At 40.1% G+C, this 20,731-nt stretch overlaps 1 protein-coding gene across 4 annotated transcripts in view; it reads left to right on the forward strand.

Moving 5' to 3' along the window:
* The window catches only part of ST6GALNAC3 (ST6 N-acetylgalactosaminide alpha-2,6-sialyltransferase 3), a 582,436-nt gene that overhangs the window by 549,623 nt on the left and 12,082 nt on the right, over positions 1-20,731 (forward strand). The window lies entirely within an intron of this gene.

The following is a 20,731-nucleotide window of genomic DNA, read 5'->3' on the forward strand; positions in this document are numbered from 1 at the left end:
GTCTTGACTCCTTATCCAGTTTGCCAGTCTGTGTCTTTTAATTGGATCATTTAGCCCATTTACATTTAAAGTTAATATTGTTATGTCTGAATTTGATCCTGTCATTATGATGTTAGTTGGTTATTTTGCTCATTAGTTGATGCAGTTTCTTCCTAGCCTCGATGGTCTTTACAATTTGGCATGTTTTTGCAGGAGCTGGTACCGGTTGTTCCTTTCCATGTTTAGTGCTTCCTTCAGGAGCTCTCTTAGGGCAGGCCTTGTGGTGACAAAATCTCTCAGCATTTGCTTGTCTGTAAAGTATTTTATTTCTCCTTCACTTATGAAGCTCAATTTGGCTGGATATGAAATTCTGGGTTGAAAATTCTTTTCTTTAAGAATGTTGAATGTCGGCCCCCACTCTCTTCTGGCTTGTAGAGTTTCTGCTGAGAGATCAGCTGTTAGTCTGATGGGCTTCCCTTTGTGGGTAACCCAACCTTTCTCTCTGGCCGCCCTTAACATTTTTTCCTTCATTTCAACTTTGGTGGATCTGACAATTATGTGTCTTGGAGTTGCTCTTCTCGAGGAGTATCTTTGTGGCGTTCTCTGTATTTCCTGAATGTGAATGTTGGCCTGCCTTGCTAGATTGGGGAAGTTCTGGATAATATCTTGCAGAGTGTTTTCCAACTTGGTTCCATTCTCCCCATCTTTTTCAGGTACACCAATCAGACGTAGGTTTGGTCTTTTCACATAGCCCAAATTTCTTGGAGGCTTTGTTCATTTCTTTTTATTCTTTTTTCTCTAAACTTCCCTTCTCGCTTCATTTCATTCATTTCATCTTCCATCACTGATACGCTTTCTTCCAGTTGATCGCATCAGCTACCGAGGCTTCTGCAATCTTCATGTAGTTCTTGAAACTTGGCTTTCAGCTCCATCAGCTCCTTTAAGCCCTTCTCTCCATTGGTTATTCTAGTTATCCATTCATCTAATGTTTTTTCAAAGTTTTTAACTTCTTTGCTATTGTTTTGAATTTCCTCCTGTAGCTCAGAGTAGTTTGATCATCTGAAGCCTTCTTCTCTCAACTCGTCAAAGTCATTCTCCATCCAGCTTTGTTCCGTTGCTGGTGAGGAACTGCGTTCCTTTGGAGGAGGAGAGGTGCTCTGCTTTTTAGAGTTTCCAGTTTTTCTGCTCTGTTTTCTCCCCATCTTTGTAGGTTTTTCTACTTTTGGTCTTTGATGATGGTGATGTACACATGGGTTTTTGGTGTGGGTGTCCTTTCTGTTTGTTAGTTTTCCTTCTACCAGACAGGACCCTCAGCTGCAGGTCTGTTGGAGTTTGCTAGAGGTCCACTCCAGACCCTGTTTGGCTGGGTGTCAGCAGCGGTGGCTGCAGAACAGTGGATTTTCATGAGACCACAAATTCAGCTGTCTGATCGTTCCTCTGGAAGTTTTGTCTCAGAGGAGTACCTGGCCGAGTGAGGTGTCAGTCTGTCCCTACTGGGGGGTGCCTCCCAGTTAGGCTGCTCGGGGGTCAGGGACCCACTTTAGGAGGCAGTCTGTCCGTTCTCAGATCTCCAGCTGCGTGCTGGGAGAACCAGTACTCTCTTCAAAGCTGTCAGACAGGTACATTTAAATCTGCAGAGATTCCTGCTGACTTTTTGTTTGTCTGTGCCCTGCCCCCAGAGGTGTAGCCTACAGAGGCAGGCAGGCCTCCTTGAGCTGTGGTGGGCTCCACCCAGTTCGAGCTTCCTGGCTGCTTTGTTTAGGTAAGCAAGCCTGGGCAATGGCGGGCACCCCTCCCCCAGCCTCGCTGCCACCTTGCAGTTTGATCTCAGACTGCTGTGCTAGCAATCAGTGAGACTCCGTGGGCATAGGACCCTCCGAGCCAGGTGCGGGACACAATCTCCTGGTGTGCCGTTTTCCAAGCCTGTTGGAAAAGCGCAGTATTAGGGTGGGACTGACCCAATATTCCAGGTGCTGTCTGTTACCCCTTTCTTTGACAAGAAAGGGAACTCCCTGACCCCTTGCGCTTCCCGAGTGAGGCAATGCCTCGCCCTGCTTCGGCTCACACACGGTGCGCTGCACCGATTGTCATGCACCCACTGTTTGGCACTCCCTAATGAGATGAACCCAGTACCTCAAACGACAATGCAGAAATAACCCGTCTTCTGTGTGGCTCACACTGGGAGCTGTAGACCGGAGCTGTTCCTGTTCGGCCATCTTGGCTTCACCCCCTCTTTTGTGATTTTTTTGCACCAGTGGAATTTTTATCAGAATTGCACTCAAATATATTAATTATTTGGGGAGAATTTACGTGTCTGCAGCCTTCAGTCCTCCCATTTAGTAAAACCGGTAGTCCAGTCTTAAAAGTACCACAAATTTTTATTAAGATGATTCTTTGGTTTTTGAAACTATTTTTGCTGTTAGTATGAATGTAGGATTATTTTGGTCCATTGTACTTTCTAACTGTTGTTTCTGGTTATAAGAGAAAATTATTAGATTTTGGAGCACAGTGGCTCATACCTGTAATCCCAGCACTTGAGAACACTATTTGTTTTTAAATGTATATGTTTTTTGTATTCAGCCATTTTCTCAAACTCCCTTATTTGAATAGTTTTTAGTTTCTTTCCACTATTTATAAACAATTATTTCATCTAGGTATAATATTTCTGTTTCTTCTCATCATTAACATTTCATGTCTTAATTCCACTCACTGAAATTTCCAGGACCTTAATGAAAAAAAGATAACAGTATACTCATTTTTCTTGTTCCTGATTTTAATAACATATATCGCTAGTATTTTTACAATTACTTGTGATGCCAGCCTTTAGTTCAACAGAGGTGTTTTTTATTAGGTGTTAAAGAAATATCCCTTTAGTTATAGATTAAAACATTCTTATTTGGACTGGAAATTGCATTTTATCAAATTCTTTTTGGTATCTGTCAAAGAAATGATAAGTTGTTTCTTCTTTAAATGGCTAATACCATAAATTAATTTAATATAGGGTCTATTAAAATGTTTTTTAGAGAAAATTTTTTCCACAGGCTGGTCCATGAAAAAAATTGGGGGTTGGGAGATTATTGTCTGATCAAATAATTTGGAGGAAATGCTACATAGTGTATTTTCTTCTTAGAGATTAATTAGCTCATTAGCATATTAAAGATACTGAGAAGTCCAGTAGTCAAGAATTCCATTAACTTTGTTAAACCCTTCATTTCCAAACATTACCTGTCCCCCCTCCCTCATATAGCATTAATTAGCATCCCCTTGACTTGGGTTCAATCTAACACACTTGAGAAGTGTTATATTAATAGCTTTCCTTATATTAAATCATCCTTGCACTCCTGGAATAGAAACGCCTTGGCCATAGAGTGTGGCTTTTTAATCTAATGCTAAGATCAGTTGGTTAGGTTTTAATTGAGAATTTTTGAGTCTGTAATTATAAATGGGATGGTACTGTCATTTTTTTGTCTCTGCCTTCTTTTGGCTGTTTCTCTTATTTTAGTATCAGTGTGATTCTGGATTGCTGATATGTATTGGGAAATGATCCACATTTTTCCGGGCTCTGGAACAATTTATGCTGCATGGGGAATTATCATAGGATTTTCTTTTCTTAATTTGAAATATTTTCTACAAAATAGCCAAAAGAGAAATGAACCCAAACACAGTGCTAACTAGTTGTCAGTGAGCTTGTAATTAAATCCCGTTAGCTTTATTTTCTTTACTGATTAGACTTCAAGTGTCTTCATTTTTCCTCTTTGTGGGTAAACATGATTGCTCTTTGCCCCAAAGGGTTGACGGTTCAGACAGCCTACCCTGCTTAGAAGCAATCACTCCTTGCTCTTGTCACTCCAGTTCACCGCAGAACAGGGAAGCATCAAAGTCAGGTCAGGGAAGCAGGAAATGATAGAATCCCAGGCAGGAGAACCAAACTTCTCCGTGAGTGTGTTGTCCCTGAGGCTGGGAACAAAGTGGGGTGACAAGTATGAATGCCTGGAGGGAGGGAGGCAACAGAGGCAGGTGAATTGTGAGGTCTAGAATCCCAAGAAGAGGTCAAAGAGTATTGATCCTGTTTCAAAGACACTTTCTTTGAGGCCTTGTTGAGAGAATGTTGGATATTTACGGTCTGTAAGTGGGGAGAGGGAGTGCTAAGTCCACTTCTGAGGTCAGTTCCTCCCCAAGTCACAGAACTCTTTATTCAGAGAGATGCCATATTATTATAGTCAAAATACTTCACACAACTAAGGGTTTAGGCATGAAAACACATAAAAATGGATATATACTTTCTTTCCTAGTGTGGGGATTACTCCACATTAAAAAGTGAAATACCTTAGCCATGCATTCCAGCCTCGTAGCAGGCGCCTAGCTACGTGCTTGGTATTTGTGAATAAGCACCTGGTGTTTGTTCAATAAAGATGCGTGTTGTCTGTCCTTGTTTTTATGCAATAGATGTGTTTCTAAAAGGTGGGGCATACATTAAAATTAGAGAATCCTTTTTCCAGTTGAGGTATTTATATACACACACATACATATATCGTTAGGCACTAAATGTGTCTGTTTTTTAATCCAACTTTAGTTGGTGTTTCTGAGCATGGAAACTTTTTCACCTCTCCTTATCCTGGTACTCTTAAGGTATAATAATGGTCTCAGATACTTCAGTATATTAAATTTTAAAATTATTATATTAATATTCAAAATAATTTTTTTCTAAATAAGTTGATAAGTTGCCAGTGTTCTCTGTTTCTTCATATGCTGGGTAGCTTGCACCTCCGTCTACAATACAAATTGCACATAATACAATTCTTTAACCAAATATCAGTTGTGTTTCTTTTGAGACAAAAAAAGAAACTGTTAAGATTACATGTCTCTGAGTTATTCTCTGTAATGTGATGAATGCCAAAAACAAGAAACATGTATAGTAGGGGAAGATAGTGGTGATCAACAGCAAAGTGGTTCCCTCCGCCCCCTCCATACCCCTCTCCTCCCTTCGGAGATGCACATTCATCTAAGTGAATTGTTGGGAGAAACTTATAGTCCATTCCTCCATCCAAGGATCCCTCCATGTTGCAGGCATATGTTTAACACGCTTACTAAATGCTATTTTTTTCTCTAGTAGCGTACAGCGAAAAATAATAATAATCAAAGGAAAATTTTGGTGGTCTGTTACAATATGAAATCAGGATTTGAATGCCTGTAATATCATAACCAACACTGAGTTCTTTGAAGTTCCTTGATTCTCACAAAGCTAAAAATCATTCCTTACCCTTGATTAGAGAAAAATCTGATTTTCCTGTTGCATTGCCTTTTTGAAAGAGATGATGCGAGAAAGTGCCACGATGAATTGTTGAGGGTGAATCAGACGATATTGATTTTGTGTCTAACCCAGCTGTACTTTCTCAGTTCCAACACCTCACAGGGAAATACATAGAGGCCATTCCACAGTAAAGACACCTGTGGCTTGATAAAATTCTTGGGTAAGGACATGGGAAAACATATTTTTCTCCATAGCCATGCTTGCATGTTTTTCTTTTTTTTTTTTTTTATCTTACCCCTTTCCCTGCCTCTCCCTTTTGTGATTGTATAGAATATGCCAACATTTTGAAGGGACATCTTGGGAGGTGAGGCCGGTTCCCTGGGACCAGATTATCTGTTGTCGTGAGCCAGGTCACCATTTCATTCCCCTCTGTTAACGGTGACTGTAGAGTCCGCAGATGTCCCACAGTGGGTGGAGGTACTAATCTGAGCCCTGTACCCAAGCCACCTTGTGGCCCGGGTTTTAAAGTCGTGTGGGAAGCAAAGAAACAGATGCAAAAGACAACATGTGGAAAGAATGAACACAACTCAGTAACTAATGGGGCATGCAGGATCAGGAAGAGCTAAAAGTCAAGAGTGACATTCATATCCTGGAGAATGAGGTGCCCCCATCAAATTAATCCATTAATTAATCAAACATTCAGGACCTGGAGCCGTTCACTCTCTAACATACTCTTTGGCTGTATTAATATGGCCATTAATTCCTGAACAACAAGCAGAAGGAAGCAGTACTTAAAACCATGGTTGAGAGCACTTAGTTTTTCTTCACTGACGATGTGCAAATCGGCAGTTGCACTTTTAAAAAGGCTTTCATGTAAATCTGGGCACCATCCTGAATGCATCAGTCCTATTAACAGCATGCTAGTTTTGGAGAATTGCTACAAACCCAGCCTGAGGTGAATGGCAGCTGCTCTTCTCTGGTCAGGGCTACTACTTAAAGACGTGGCAAGTCCAAAGCCATTTAGAAACTGAAAAGTGGCCTTCTGATAAATAAAATGACACTGCTGAGGCTGAACATCATTGAAAGAACTTTGTGCTGACGGAGAACTACAGAAGCTTTCCTGTGGGAGGCTGGCATGCATGGGGGCAGATGTCACCGTGGGGCTTTGTTGATTGTGAAACTGGAAGCCATAGCAGTAAGTGGGTGCATGGGGGCAACCAAAAGCAGGAGGATGGCCTTGCCTGTGTCTGTAGGACGACTTGAGACAGTAGCTGCCAACAGAGTCCCTTAGGTGTGTGCTTTATAACTGCAGGATGGTACAAATGACACTCTTAATTTTCTGAGAGTTTGCTTTGCAGTGAAGATTTAAGACACTGAGATTAATTTAGTTAAATTGATATTTCCCCTTGTGATTTCAGGGATTAAACAGTGAATAAGCCTCTTGATGTTGATCTATCTCCTGGGGGGTCCAATAAATTACAGAAACACCTCTTGCCATTTTTTGGAGCTTCCTCTTCGTTTATTCTCCTTTCTATGGCATACTGTGTATGGCCAGGCCTTTGCTACAATTTGTTATTGATAAAAAGTACAGAGCACATTTCAATCCTACCAGATAAAGTCAGAATTCTAACTGAGCTATGGGTCAACTGACTAGAAAAAGGAGTTTAAGACCCAACTCTGGATGTAAATGATGACATGGCTGTCTGTGAGGGATATGGTTTGGATTTGTATCCCTGCCCAAATCTCATGTCAAATTGTAATCCCCAGTGTTGGAGGAGGGGCCTGCTGGGAGGTGACTGGATCATGAGGACAGACATCCCCCTTGCTGTTCTTGGGACAGTGAGTGAGTTCTCACAAGACCTGGTTGTTTAAAAGTGTGTAGCACCTCTTCCTTTTCTCCTTTCTTCCTGCTCTGGCCATGTAAGACGTGCCTCCTTCCTCCTTGACTTCCGCTATGATTGTGGGTTTCCTGAGGCATCCCCAGCAATGCTTCCTGGGTAGCCCATGGAACCATGAGCCAACTAAACCTCTTTTCTTTGTGGATTGGCCAGTCTCAAGTTGTTCTTTGTAGCAATGTAAGAATGGACTAATACAGTAAGGCTTATGGAACTTCGAGTGGTGATTTGGGTTGGATTCCTGATTTCCTTGGTATATCCTTAGACACATCATGGAGTCTCTCTCTTACATCATCGTTGAGAAAACATCAGCAAAATGCTTAAAATGTTTTGGGAAAAAATATGTTGGCAGAGTCTTACTTAGGAACAGGCTGCATTCCAAAATTATTCAACTAATTTGGACAAATTGAGTGTCTACTATGTGCCAGACATAGTTGACTTAGATAGATGGGGCACCTTTGCCAACAAGTAGCCCTTTACTGGCAAGTTTCCAATTAGTTTGCAAGTCAGCTGTGTATAAATTGGGATACATTTTCCTAAAGAGACAAATTTTGAAACAGTGGTTAGATTCTCAGGCCAATTCTCAGAAGCTGAGTTAATTCATAATGAAGTGGAACTCAACTTCTAATGGAATTCTCAAACCTAACTACCATTTACACAGTGATTTTTAACCCTGGTTGCTGCATACCACATTATAACCACCTAGGAAGTCTTTAAAAATTTAATAAATACCAACCAGGCGCAGTGGCTCACGCCTGTAATCCCAGCACTTTGGGAGGCTGAGGTGGGCGGATCACGAGGTCAGGAGATCAAGACCATCCTGGCTAACAAAGTAAAACCCCGCCTCTACTAACAATACAAAAAATTAGCTGGGCGTGGTGGCGGGCACCTGTAGTCCACTCGGTAGGCTGAGGCAGGAGAATGGTGTGAACCTGGGAGACGGAGTTTGCAGTGAGCAGAGATGGCTCCACTGCACTCCAGCCTGGGTGACAGAGCAAGACTCCATCATCTCAAAAAAAAAAAAAAAATTTAATAAATACCAATACCCAAACTATGCCCACAGGACAATAAAATCAGAATCTGTTACCAGTAGCAATGGTGGAAAATGGAGCTTAGGAAAGAATAGAGAGGAATGGGAAGCAATGCCTCTACGGAGATCAGGGCTGTGACTGGGGGGTAGGGGCTGGGGTTCCAGGGGGTGCAGGGTGTGGTCTGGGGTATTGTGGCATTGGTGGCTTGAACAACAAGAGAAGACTCTTCTGGAAATAGTAAGACTGTGGGCTTGTACCCTATAGAAGATTTTTGTCTTTTGACAGTAAACCATCTTTCAGGAGTAAGAAGATGATGTAGGGGGCTAGAATATTCAGCTCCAGAAGCACAAGGATTGGTGCTTCAATGATAAGGAGGGAGCTGATAAGAACCTAAGTGGTCAACGTCACTCATCAGTTTCCTTTTGTCCCATTCATGAGGAATGAAAGAAGCTACCTTCAATCCACCTTCTTATTTTGGGGTGAAGCTTTCACAAAATGCCATGCCTCACGTTTCTCCTCTGAATATGTAGTTCTTTTTATCATCTTGGCCTGATTATGGGCCCTTAAGACTCAGCAGAGCTAAGGGGAAGGGAAGGGAATTGAGGGAACCACCAAGAGAGTTCCAAAAGCAAGAGTTGGCAGGTAATTCTGTTCATCTACGCCTGCTCTGTAACAGCTCTCAGAGTGCAGGAGCTCCTACTGTCAGTCACTTCCTTGCAACCCTTGCAGTCAGCATTTCAGGGTTCAGAAACATAGGCCTGAAGTGTTATCACCAAGTGGTGAAAGCAAGTTTGCTGGGTGGAGAATCTCCTTGGCTGTTTTGCCAAGTTCTTCTCGTTTTTATAGCTGGGCATGAAGATTTCCTTTTTTGACATTCTGTGACTGTTACAATGTAGGAAAATCTGTGGAGATACAACATTCTCACATTTCAAGTAGCTGCTCTCAAATAAGGGACATTTTCTAAGTTCTACTGTTTATTTTTCACTGGAATTTTCTAGGATATATTGCTTTGGCTCTGTTTTCTAGTTTTCTCTTTATGACATTTTGGCTACTCCCGGTCAACAAAAATACTGCACTGGAAGAATTCCAGAGACATGTGAAAGTTATCTGTCCTGCTTGAAGGAAAGAAATTACAACTGTTTTCTTCCCTCTGAAAGAGATGGCCCCTAAAAGTGTTGGAATGTATCTCTTTTCTTGACATTTTCTGATCTTCCTGATTCTGTTTTCCTGGTGAGGGCAAAATAAATTATTGTGAAAAAAAGGAGGTGAGGCCCTGGCTCTGCAGGTTTCTAGAGGTTCTAGTATGGGGAGGGTATGCACAGAAGAACTTTTTCCAGGTGCTGATTTACTGTAAGCAACAAACAAACAGATCTTTTTTCTCATAGATTGCCAGCCGAACTGTGTAGCAACACTATGGAAAAGACCCCAACCACCTCCACAAAAGAAATTCTTCCCTTCACTAAGCGAGGAGTTTAACTCAGTTAGAAAATCTGGATGGACCTCAAAGGAAGAATTTTCTCCTTTCAAACCCAACCCATTTCAATAACAGAGAGAAAAACAGATTTTTTTAGAACTGAAATTCCTTAGCAAAATCTAATTGGAATAGCATTCTACCTTAATGGGCAATCAGCTTATTTAGTAGGTGAGACTCCATTAGTTTTGACTGTTTCAAGGAGATTTCATAGCCAAGTCACTTAACTTCAAGTATTCTGATGAAGCAGATAGCTCCCCATCTAGGAATTTTCTTGTGCTGGAGTAGGAGAATGAGAGCAGCACCTGCCTTGATATGCTGATGATACCCTCTTATTTGGCAAAGGTATTATTCATAATGTAGTCAATTAATGTCAGCCTATTGGAAAAATGACAGGCTTTAAAGCTTCCTCTTTAGATTAGAGATTCTAAAATTCTAAATGCCTGCAGATCCATATGTCAGTTGTTGCTTCTGACCTTTCCTACTTGAATTAGCCTCCTTCTAGTGAGTCTGATTTAAAAAAAAAAAAATAATAGATGGGGTTGCTGGGGGTATCGCTTAGATTTTCCTATTGAAAATAAATATTCCCCTCCAAGTAGTTTATTTCCAGACGTATTAAGCCAAAGTCAGAAAAGTGGCAATAGCTTCAAATAGGAAGTGGCTGTAAAATTAGCCTTTCTTAACGAAAAGGTCAGAGCTGCTTTATATTTTTTTAAATTTCACTTTTATGTGTGGCTCATTGCTTAGGCTCTGGCTAAGGCTCATTTAACAATGATCCCAGCAGTACTGGAGCCCTAAGCAACAAGACTTGGAGGCCTGTCCTCCTTCCCTGGGGTGAAATCACCTCAAATCATTCTTAAATACTTGTTAAAATTTTCAGTTGCTTAAAAGTTATTTTAAAAGTAAAGTTTCATTTTGAAAGCAAACAGGGACTCAGAAATGATTTTTGTCAGAATAAGATTGGGTCTGATTCGCTCCTATAACCATTTCTAAAGGAAAAGCTTGGTTTAATTCAATCTCCAGTTAAGTCAAAAACCTAAAGAAAAGTGAGTCATTTCATTTCTCCTCTAAAAACTAAAGTGTCAGGAAAAGTTCTTTTATCTGTTTCAATATATTCCAACCTGTTACGATCTTTTTTTTTTTTTTCTTTTTTTAAGTCATAGGAAAGTATACGCAGAAGGAATGGCTGATAGGTAAACTAAAAGAGAAAGTCAAAATCTTTAATTACCCTTATCAGGTTAGCAGGGAAACAGGCACCTATGCCTTAGGTAGAGAAAGGTGATTAGCATTCACAATACTGAAGCCCACATCAATTCAGAAAGGGCATGATTTTAAGATAAGCTGAAGGGTAAGTCAGAAAGAAGCAACTTTTTAAAACTTAAGTATAAAACTAGGATGAGATCAAAGATGGATTGTTAATAAGTGAAGGATTAGTTGGAAGTCAAGTCCCTAATTATACCCAGAGTATTTAATAGACTCAATTGTATTAAAGAATATCTCAGAGGTCATCCAATCCAACTTCGATCTTTGGTTGCAAGGAACAGATGCCTCCTCCAGCTGACACTAGCCAAAGATGGGAATTTATTTAAAAGTTATATAAACTAAGCACTGAAAGAAAGCCAGGCCTAGAGAATGAAGGAGATTCCAGAATTTGATCTTTATTTCAGGACCTGTCTATCTCTTTATTTCTTTGAAAATTAATGCATATATCCTCATCAGCAGCATAAAGCTACTGTTTGTACGTGACTATGGCTGAAGTTCTAAAATGTGTTTTGAATCGTGAAATTACAAGCACAAATCTACAAAACGGTGATAGTATCTCTGTACTAAAAATACAACTGCACATTTTCAATTTCTCTAAAATGAACTATGTTACTATGTAATTGCAATTACAGAATTGCTGTTAATGATGAAAGACCCTAAGCCTACCTAGACCAATCCTCTTATTCTACCATTAGAGAAACTGTAGACTGGAAAGAAGTGATAAGTTCATAATTTCCCAGAGGTTTAATAGTAGAGCCAGTAGAAGAATGGAGATCCTTTGATGGCTGCTGTATCAGATGTGATGCTTTGTGCCACACTGGGAGCAGTGGCCAAGAAAGAACTTAGTTGAGAACCTGAGGTCTCTAGTGTCAGACTGTCCTTGGGCAAGTACTTTATACCTTCCTGAGCCTTCATTTGTGTAATATGGATATTAGTACTCCCCATAGGATGGGGTTGTTGTGAGGATTAAATGAGACAACAAACACACAGTTATTAACACAATGTCTAGTACATATAAATGCTCTACAAACAATAGCAATTATCAATTGAAAAATATTAGCTTTTTGCTGCATAACAAACAACTCTGAAACTGAATGATTTACAAAAATATTTTTATTTCCTACTTAGAAATCTGTAATCAGCTATAACTCTGCTAAGCTTAGCTGGCCATGGCTCCAGTTTTGGGCTCATGTTGGTCCCATAAGCTTCCTCATCCCAGATCCAGGCTGAAGGAACAACCCCTACCTTGGATGTGTTGTTCTCATGATAAAGGGGAATATAAGAAATGGGAACCGTATGATGCTTCTTAAAACCTCTACTGGACACTATCACAATGTTGATTCTTCACATATTCTACCAATCACAGCAAGTCATTTGGCCAAGCCCAAATTCAATGAGGCAGAAAAGTTAATTGCACCCACAGGCAAGCTATGTTCAAGGATGGAATGAACAATATAATCTAGCACAGAAAGGTTGCAAGAAAATCTGTGGTCACTGACACAAGAAGCTTGAATAATCTGAAACTATAAACTGCATAGGCCATCTGTAGTAGCTCAAGTCTTCAAAATTATGGACTGTTAAGAAAAAATCAGAGATCTAGGGAAGGCAACAAAGTTATTTTGGGTACAGACAGGATAAGAGGGTATATAATACCATTCCTTCTCCCAGAAGCTTCAATAGGTAGAGGATATACTGATTTAGAGGTCATTTACTTCAGTGTTTCCAAACCTGAAAGGTATTTCAAAGGGTTCATATTCTTAAAGCAGCAGTGGTATGTGTTTGCATTTCCACTAATTTTTTAAAAACTCAATACATTTAGTGTTTATGCGAAAACTGTTTCCATTATAAATGCAACACATCGAGAGCCCCCAGGTGTATATGGAGGAAGCCTGCTTGGTGGTAAGTGGAGATTAGATGACTTTGCTCATGATTTGTAACTTAGTTTATAACACAGATGAGCACTACTAGGTGCGTCCTTTATCATCATACATTTTTAATTGTTTTATTCTTAGTCATATGTTGTTTACATTTCATTCTCAACTTTGAATTAATGAGGAATTTAATGAAGAAGAAAAACATAATTCTGTCAATTTTCTTCTGGATACTTTTCCCCAGATCCATAAATTTCTTTCATCTGAGAAAATAACTATATGAAGCATCAAGATATCTCTAATATTTCAAAACAATGTAAAAAAAGAAAAATAAATTGGTGCTATTTATGTATGCTGTCTGTAAACAATAATCTACTGCAGAAATAAACACTGATGATGTTTTGAGATCTGTACCAGGTTAGGGGATAGATCAGAATGACTGTGTTCCTATTATTTTTACACCTCAGTACAACATCACAGGCCATTCCTTCTGCCTGAAAAGCCCTCCTTCTTCTCCCTCCTCTGCCTAATGTTCCTACTCAGCCTTAATCCACAGCTCAGCTCTTACCTTCCATTGGAGAAGAAATTATCCTCTTCAATTCCCTCAGCTATATTTGTTGCCCTTTCCCCAGTATTCCCATAGCACATGCAGGGGAATTACCTCCTGAATAGCCTTGGTTTTGAAAATAATCACTGAGTCTGTCTTTCTGACTTAACCCTAAGTTGAGATTGGGGCAATTTGGTTTTCCAGTGCCCAGCAACATGCCTCACACCTAGAAAGTAGTCAACACATCTTTCTTGAGTGGATGAGAGTAAACAGAATTGCAGCTTGATAGATAAGATTGAAAACTGAGGAGGACATTGAAGAGAGCATTTCAGGAAGAAGAAAAGCACACAGAAGTAAGGAGTAAGAAGACAGAGGCTGAGATGCGCAAGTTCTGTTTAAGGAGCAATAAATGAGCCCACGTGACTAGACCAAAGAGTTTAAGAAGAGAAGTCCTGGAAAAAGCAGTGGGGAGTTTAGGTGTGTTGTGGAGGGTCTCAAGGGACACACATTGTCTTGGTCTGCCCTGGCCATCATATGTCAAAATATCACATAGCGTAAACAGCAGAAGTTTATTTTCTCACAGTTTTGGGAGCTTGAAGTCTAAGACCAGGGTACCAGCATTACAGGTTTCTGGTGAAGGCTCTCTTCCTGGCTTGTAGATGGCTGCCCTCTGGCTGTGTTTTCTCATGGTGGGAAGAGGGAGCACTCTCGTGTCTCTTGCTTTTCTTATAAGGAAACTAATCTCATCCTCATAATGTCATCATATGACAACTCACCCTGCTAATCTCATGTAAAGCTAATTATCTCCCAAAGGCCCCATCACCAAATACAAAATACCACCAGACTGGGGACTAGGGCCTCAACATATGAATTTGGGGGGAACAAAATTCAGCCCATAGCATCCACCCATATTGTTAAGTGGTTAAGGAACTGACCACTGATAAATGAAGTGGACCCAAAAGATTGCCATCATCCTTTCCTGCCATTATTGGGGTTCCATTGTTGAGTTAAGAAAGTGAATGAAATCTAGAAAATCAGCAGTTCCAATTAAAAAGGCATTAAAGCCTAAGGACAAGAAGAAAATAACCTTTTAATTTCTGAGATGAATGAACAAGGAATTTTTGTGAGTAGTATCTTCTATTTCTACAGCAGCCATAAATCATACCATTGGGAGCTGTACCATTTTACTTTTAAATGTACATTTTTGAAAAGAATACAGTTGTTTCTTATTATTCTCCTTTTGTACAATTTCATTGCATTCATAACCAGTCAGAGGGTCCTGTTGATTCTCCGGCAGAAAAACTATTTGTTATATTCACAGTCCAAGTGCCTACGGATTACAGCACAGGTACTTTGCATTAGCTGATTGGGATAGAAGTACAGTCTTCCTCTAAGCTTTACTGCTTCCTCCATTTTCCATTTTTTGTTATTTTTCAGGCCTGGATTCCTTTCACTTGGTTTATTCTCTTAAGAATTACCAGCCATAGAATGATTTTTTTATTCATTTGAAAAGCTTATGTCCATTTGCAAATGATTCAAGACAAGACTGAGAATTCCACTGCCTGATTTGCAGAAAGTTGTTGCTGCCTGAAAATGTGTTGGGCATGTCCTGTTGATAGATAGTACAAATATACAGTGTTAATACAATGGGCAAACTCCAGAGCATTTCCATAGCTCCCAACTATTGAATGATATACAAAAATATATGACTTGGGGACAGCTGAAATTGTTTCCACACTTTGAGCTCTGCTTCCATTAGACTGGTTCACAATATTAGATTGAATCCCAAGGTGCTACTGATAATCATCAGCTGTTTTTCTTGCCAAGACTATTTGTTTAAATGTATTCTTTCATTATCCAAGTGCTTTTGAAAAAAATGAGGGAAAGAATGCTTTTAATTGAATAATCTGTATTCTGTCAGGTATTTCTTCTCCCTAGGAAGGTATCTGAAAACTTACTTTGCTGTTTTTATTTATCCTGCCAGTGTAGTATATTGATGAGAGAACTGTGGTCCAATAGTGTTAAAACAAGACATGAAATATTGATTAATTCTTCTTTTAAATTCTCTTTTTACCCCTGAGTATAGCAGATTTCAGAAGCTGCTGCTAATACCGTGCTCTCCAATAAACCTCCATTATTGGGAGGGGGGTCTTCATACCCTTCAGGCTTTGATAAATGATTATTATGCTTTTGAAATGTTAGCTTTGAGTGCCCGAGGCTTGACTTTCATCAGTTCAAGGAAGAAACAGTAGAATTGAAGCTGCAAAGTTTGAGCCAAAGGCCCCCAAAGGAACCATTTCGTGAAAGGAGATAACCATAGATACTGAGGCTTCTGAACTCCTTGTTCTTGTCCCACCTGGTAATTTTTCAGCATTCCTAATTGTACATTCCCCCATTGCAGGCTAAGACTTGCCCTTTGGGTCTAGGCCAACTGAGTTTGCTGATTTCTAAGGTTAAAAAGTAAGACAATAGGTTTAGATGGACTTGTAAAGAAGGGAGAAGGAAGTACGATGCTTGGTTGGATGAAGAAAATCAGGGGACAGTGCATGAGCAGAGTAGGAACTGGAGACCCTGTTTAGGGTCAAGGACACCCTCAGAGCAATCACCCTAAGGCAAGAATTGGCCCTGGGGAGTCAAGAAATCCACTGCCCTCTTAGGACCCAGATGAGCTTGGAACAGAGGGGAATCTAATAAAATGTATAAGAGAACTGCACCGGACAGCCACTGCACAACAAAGAGTTATCTTGTCCAAAATGTTAATAGTGCTGAGATTGATAAACTCTAATCTAGAGAAAGTGCTACAATGTTTTGTCATCAAAGTATGAGTTTCTTGGGTTCAGAACCCAACTCATTGAGCTATTGGTATTCAATAATCAGCAGAACATCCTGTGAACAGATAATAAATCCAACATAATCCAGTTCTCTTTTGAAAAGTAGCCATTTCCATTTCCTCAGTTCCTCCCCTGAAATTATCTGAAAGGGAAATGTCACTCAGAAGGCTCCAGCTTGCTGGATAATGGGAGGAAAGTGCTTCACAATATCTTTCCAGAAATGAGGACAGTGTGCTCAGAAACAGAGGTACAGGCAAATGAAGGTTGCTGACAGCCGAAAATACTGAGACCGCTAAACATCATGATAGCTGGACAGACAAGGAATCCCTGTATCCATGTGATGGCCTTTCTACATGAAGGAATAGGGGTAAACATCAAGGGTAAAGTAGCTTATATTTTATTGAAATAAACTAGATGAAAGATCATATCTTAAATGATATGTCTTCAAGCATGTGCTCCATCAAGGTCTTGACAGCATCATTTTCCCAAGAGATGTGCCAGTAAATTTAAGTAGTTTCCAAGTTATAAGTATCTTGATTACCAAGAAGCAGCGGGGTGCAGAGCCTGACCAGTAAAATTAAAGGATTGATGGCTTCCTCTTCACACTCCTGCCTTTATTTTCCCCTGCATGGCTCATTATTCTGCTGCATTAATTTAAGCTTTCCTATTGCGCAGAATTAGGGGCTTAAATTCTCTTATCATCCCTGTGGGAATCTTGATTGTTTATTTGTAGATGAAAATAATTGTTTTTATTGATCCCCAAATGTGGAAGGTAAAAAAAAAAAAAAATGCTATGGTTGATGGCCAGCTGATACAGTTAGTGCTGCATGCATGAGTGACAAATTATGAGACAGTATTTGGCCCCAGAGGATACCCTTTAAGAATTTTTAAGGCATTTGATAATTATCACTTTAAGGCATTTGATAGTTATCACTAAGTCTTTCCAAGCTGGAAATCATAAACAATTTCACATACATCAGGTAAAGTCTTTTTGTTGTAGTTTTCATTGAAACTTACAGGTCTAGTTGTGTATAATTTATAATTTCTCATTTCCAGTATGCTCACACAGCAACCCAGTAGAGTTTGGAAATGGTGCAGCTACAAGACGTTCCAGAGCCAGTGCCATCAGGCCAGTGAGTTCCTCTGGGGACTCGGATTACTAGGCATTTATTTGGAAGAATTCCTGGATTCATCCAGAAGTTGTCATTATTCCACTGCAAGCATCGTTGTATGGACATTAGCTCCAAATAGTTAGAGAAAAGAACTACTTTGCTAGCCCTCACTTGTACTGTGGGTAGGAAACCCCATGCCATTTAACATCCCAAATATATCAGAGGCATCAGGGAAAGGAACTGCAACTGTCTAATTAAGTGCTGTTTGTAGGACAGGGCACTTGGGCAGTATGAGCCTCCCCCATCTGAATCAAATGCAACACATCTTGTTTAAAGTGCTACTGAGCTAATTAGCATGGCCTGTCTACACAGAAATAAAACAAATCAGGTTAGGTCCTAAAGGAATCAAGTATCAGAAATGTGGTAAAGTTTCCTCATTAGGTGGTAAGATGGAAAGATCTTTGACCAGATGCCAAACCCTGAAATTCTTGATCCTCTTTTCCTGTGGTAAAGAGAACATAGATATATAGAGAAGCCACTATGACCGTTGTATCTTCTTTATTCTTTGAGGGCTGTGTTCTGGAAGCTTACTGTCGAACCTTCAGAAATGACTGTGTGGGCTGGACCAGAATGTGTCAGGAGAGCCTGCTTGTTTTGCAGAATAAGTGTCCATATGTTACAAAGAGGATCTTCCTCTTTTTCCTGGGGATATCATATTATCTTTGTCTTTGATAATTAGCACCTCTGTGAAGGGACCACATCAAGGGGAGGATGATTTTTCCTAATTATGATTATTTTTTTCTCACTCAAATTCACCTTTACCCTTAGCACTATGGTTCAGTTATGCCCTTGGCCTTCGTCAGCCATTGCAACACCTTCCATGAGTGGCAGTGTAAAGAAGGGAATCATGGAGTTCTCCCCACAAAAGTTGTGTGACCATTGTCACTACCATTGCAAGGTAAAAACTTTATACCCAGCTTATATTTTTATATATACCCCATACATTTAGTGTCATGCCCATCACACAAGCGAGCACGAAATGTGATCTGACCTACTCACATGTTTGCTCATTACATCCAATATGCATACAGCATGGTACTGCACAATGGTTAAAACTTAATTACAGACTGTTGAGGGTGATGATCACAGAATCATAGTTCAACCATCTCATTTTAGACACAAGGAAAATAAGACCCAGAGAGGCTAAATAAGTGGCCAAAGCCTCATGTTCAAGTAGTGGCAGAGCTGCAGTATGAAACCAGATATCCTCACTCCAATTCTAACTGCACTCTGTGTTGACTCTGAAACACGTGGCTGTGCTTTGTTGCACTGTATTGTGATCAATTGTTTTAACATGTGTGCCTCCCTCACTAGACCATGTACTCTTAAGAAAATATTCATCACCAGCTTCCTAGCACAGTCAGTGGCACATAATAGGATCCCAATAAATGTTGGTTGAAAAAGTGAATAAATGAGTAAATACATGAGACCTATTTTTTTCCTCATCATGTAGAAACAAACAAATGCCGTAACTTTTAGTGATCTCTACGAGTGCTTGGTCAGCCTGATAATGAACAATAGACAAGATAGGGAGTGAAAGGTAGAAAAAATAGTATGAGAAAGAAGAGGAAAAAAAAAGAATACACAATTCCATAGGAATAATAACCAGACAAATTCAGTACATTGACAAAATGTTTAGATTCAATTTGGGAGCATTTTGTCAAGACTTTTGCCTCTTCTGATCTCTTCTCATTTTCAAATAAGGGCTTTTTAAGCAGATGGTGTTTTAAGCAATTCCCATCATTGCTGCTCCTCCTCAGACCCCAGAATGCAGGACTGACTGCAGGTTAAGTTGTCTAAAAGGCAAAGTTGTTCGTTAGTGTATCTCGCTTCCCTGAGACAGGTCTTCCCACTCATTTTGTATCTATTGCTGCCCCGTGTTGCTGCTACTGTCACAGAGGAAAGTGTATATAACTCGCTGTGATCTGGTTTCTGGGATATTTTCCATACACCAGAAGATGCGAAGGAATGGCTACTTAGGTAGTAACATTTCAGACTCAGTGACAAGTATGCAGAGAGGATGTATATGGGCTGAGTTTGTGTCTCCTTGTAAATCACCCAAAGTCAGTGCAAGTAAAGGCTAAAAAATCCAATCATCAACCCCCACTGTGAGTTTGTGTTTTTCCTGAAATGCTGGCACGTTGTAAGTAATTTGACACTAAGTAGTGCCTGTTAAAAAGAAGCAGCAGCAGCAGCAGCAAAGGATTCAAGGCTCCTAATTATAGCACACTGATGGCTTGGTACTGGGATGTGCATCAACAATATTGAGCATCAGTAGGGAGCAAGCACTGGCTGGAGGGCTGTATCCAGAGAGCGGTTATCCATATCTAAGTGTCAGTTTGAACTGGCTGTGCTCCTGTAGGCCAAGAAGTCTGTATGGAAGGTAGACCATTTAATCTTTTTCAGAGGTGTTGCTACACAGCTGTCAAACAAATTGGGGTAGTCCAAATGCCCCTGTGGAGAGAGTTTTAAGGAGACGGGCAGTCATCTGTTTTGAATGGATTGAGTCACATTGGCTGAAGACAAATATGGAGATCCAGCTTTTCATTGAACATTCCTTTGAACCATTTGGAACTTGGCAGATGCCCAATCAGCACTTCATCTAAGTACATCACCACCCTCCCCCCTCAGTTCCTGCATTTCCCAGCTCTTCTTTGAACATACCAACCATACTTCCGTATTTGTGGTTTTGTCCTTGCCCTTCCCTCTTCCTGAAATACCGTTTCCTCATGTGATCCAAATGGCTTCTTCCTCCTTGATCCTCCCCTCTGTCTTTTTCAGATCTTTGTACCCATGATCAAAGAAGGCTTTCCTGGCCAACCTTTATAACATAGCTACCTCCACATCCAATCCACTGGCCTTCACAAAGACAGAAGCTTTGGTTGTTTTGATCATTGTTGTATCCCCAGCCTCCAGAAGTGATTACCATGTAGCTTGTTCAATGGAAATACAATGAAGAAGTTGGTAACATAGGTCTTAAAAAGGAAAAGTCTTGTCTTATAATGCCTGGAAAGCAGTTAAGGAAATCTTTTCAGATGCTCAGATGCTTTCATTTCAAGTTATTCACATATACTGCATGTAAGTTACACTGAGAAACCCAAGCAGCCTTCAAGAAAGTAGTAATATGTCCAGGTAAGCAAGATAGCACTATTATCATTCAGTTCCCATCACGGGCTCCAAGCAACTTTAAGAGAAACTTTCCTCTGATAGACAGCACTAATTTGTGTCTTATGGAAAATTAAATAAACTATTTTTCACCTGAAGGGAGAGGATTATTTGACTTCAGATATTTGCCATATGGCTTTTCTTCCACACAACATAGCTTTGAGGCTTACGGTAGTAAGAGCAAGAGCATTCCCATAAATTATTCAGAGATAATTCAAACTAAGTGTGCATCTTTGACATACTGTCAAGTTTCTC

Source organism: Symphalangus syndactylus, chromosome 12, assembly GCF_028878055.3.
Source record: "Symphalangus syndactylus isolate Jambi chromosome 12, NHGRI_mSymSyn1-v2.1_pri, whole genome shotgun sequence".
Classification (NCBI taxonomy): domain Eukaryota; kingdom Metazoa; phylum Chordata; class Mammalia; order Primates; family Hylobatidae; genus Symphalangus; species Symphalangus syndactylus.